Below are 2,552 nucleotides of genomic sequence, written 5' to 3' on the forward strand. Positions count from 1 at the left end.
CGCGAACGATTATTTTTCTTAGTCTAATCAACACCTGACTAGATCACAATAGTATTACAAACACAAATCGTTTGAACACGTTTTCATTCACACGCCTCGAATTTGAATGATATTATTTTAGTTAATTTTATGTGAGAAGTTGATCATTCGCTTAGTTTTTAAGTTTATTTCTAAGCAGACTTTTAAATAGCAATAAGTTAGTTGGTTTACGATCAAACTGGATGCATGATTTATGTCACATGACCGTTTTAGCGACCAATAATTTGTATATTTGCAGAATGAACAAGGTACAAATTATAATAACATTCACCATTTTTAAAAGTAAAATATGTTATTCAAATACAGCTTGGCGAAAAAGAGAAACTTGAAAAATACTTTTTAAATTAGTTGCGCACTGATCTCAATCAAAAAATATACTAGTATTGCTAATGAGGCAACAGAGCGCGGTGTCATTCTAATTCTTTGCCGAGCTGTATGTTTTTTCCAATGGAATTATGCTTTAAGATGGTTAAAGCTTTCAATTTTCGAATTATTCGGTTTATACGAATTAATTACCGATTAATTTAAGCTTCATAATTTATAGATAACTTTTAAATATGTGTAATTCGATATAAGTAATGAATAACGAAACATTTCGCGTTTATACAAGTCAGTTATTGTTCATACTGAAACTGATATTCGGAAAGCTGTTCTTCACATAATAGTTCAACTATCAACGAATTATCTTTGTACTTTAATGACAAAATATCCTGTTATACTAGTTGTAATGTTTCCTACAATGTTTTCGTGTTATATATATTCACAAGTGCCTGGCATTATAGGTACATAACAAACATTAGATTTCAGTATGAACAATAACTGTGGTTTTCGATCAACGTAATCAGACTTTAAATAGATGTATCTGTATAATTAAGAAATGTATGTTACGTTGTAAGCTCTGCGTGTACACCACCGCTCGAAGACTGCGATAGTGTGCAGTGTTTGTTATAAACGTGTTGTATCATAGTTACGAATTAAATGTGTAGACAAATGTGTCTTCAATGCGCCGGGGACATTGCTGTATCTGTGAAACTAGACTACATAACCATACAGAAGGAAGAGTTTGATTTTGTAACAAGTAGAGCCGCTAGACCACGGCGCGAGGAGCCCGGCCACCCACCGTCTCGTGTCCCCTTGCTGCGGGCGCCCTCCACACCCTGTATACGACATAGATTGTAACTACCGTGCAATTAAGCACGTTTACCCTTTTGAGTTGTTAATTTACATACGAGTATATCGAATTTACTGAACTTTTTCTACGATTTTTAAAGATTTATTTTTAATTATGACTAAGGTTCAATCTTCGTACTTATAAAGTGGTAATGTAACAATTAATGTTAAGATTAATAATTAGATACGCTATCTCAAACGTTTTTGTGTCTAATGTTACCTCCTTTGAGGAAATACATTCCTTCACTGGTGACTTTTAAGTAAGCAAGACAATTAACAAATATAGTTTTCATCTCATAAACTTTGCCTATTGGTTCACTTGTTTGATTAAAAGTCACCATTTTAAATAAGTATTATAATAAAGCTTGTAGGTTATCACGTAATCTTTTTGCTCGGGATATTGTGAAAGTAACGGGTACAAACTGATATTTATTTTGTCTATCATTACTGCAGTCAACCAACAGACTTGTGATCTATACTTATAATAAATCTGTAGAGAGGTCAATTCTGTACATTAAATATTTTTTCAAAATAACTATCAGGGGGTGATAAGTGGTCGATACTGATGCCAAAAATGCAATCAGTAAAATTTTTGTCTGTCTGTCTGTCTGTCTGTCTGTCTGTCTGTCTGTATGTTCCTTATAGAAACAAAAACTACTGGACGGATTTTAATGAAACTTGGTACAATTATTCTTCACACTCCTGGACAGGTTATAGTATACTTTTCATCACGCTACAATCAATAGGAGCAGAGTAGTGAAGGGAAATTCTTTTGTATGAAAAATCTAAACCACTCAAGTTAGACGTTTGAAATTTGGCATGCAGGTACCTTAGATACCGTAGAGGTGCACTAAGAAAGGAATTCCCGAAAATCCTACGGGAACGGGAATTAGCGGGAAAATCCTTTTGTATGAAAAATCTAAACCACTCAAGTTAGACGTTTGAAATTTGGCAAGCAGGTACCTTAGATACCGTAGAGGTGTACTAAGAAAGGAATTTCCGAAATTCCTACGGGAACGGGAATTAGCGGGAAAATCCTTTTGTATGAAAAATCTAAACCACTCAAGTTAGACGTTTGAAATTTGGCATGCAGATACCTTAAGTACCGTAGAGGTGCACTAAGAAAGGAATTCCCGAAATTCCTACGAGAACGGGAATTAGCAAGAAAATCCTTTTGTATGAAAAATCTAAACCACTCAAGTTAGACGTTTGAAATTTGTCATGCAGGTACCTTAGGTACCGTAGAGGTGCATTAAGAAAGGAATTCCTGAAATTCCCACGAGAACGGGAATTAGCGGGAAAATCCTTTTGTATGAAAAATCTAAACCATTCAAGTTAGATGT

Source organism: Pectinophora gossypiella, unplaced genomic scaffold (assembly GCF_024362695.1).
Source record: "Pectinophora gossypiella unplaced genomic scaffold, ilPecGoss1.1 Pgos_32, whole genome shotgun sequence".
Classification (NCBI taxonomy): Eukaryota; Metazoa; Arthropoda; class Insecta; order Lepidoptera; family Gelechiidae; genus Pectinophora; species Pectinophora gossypiella.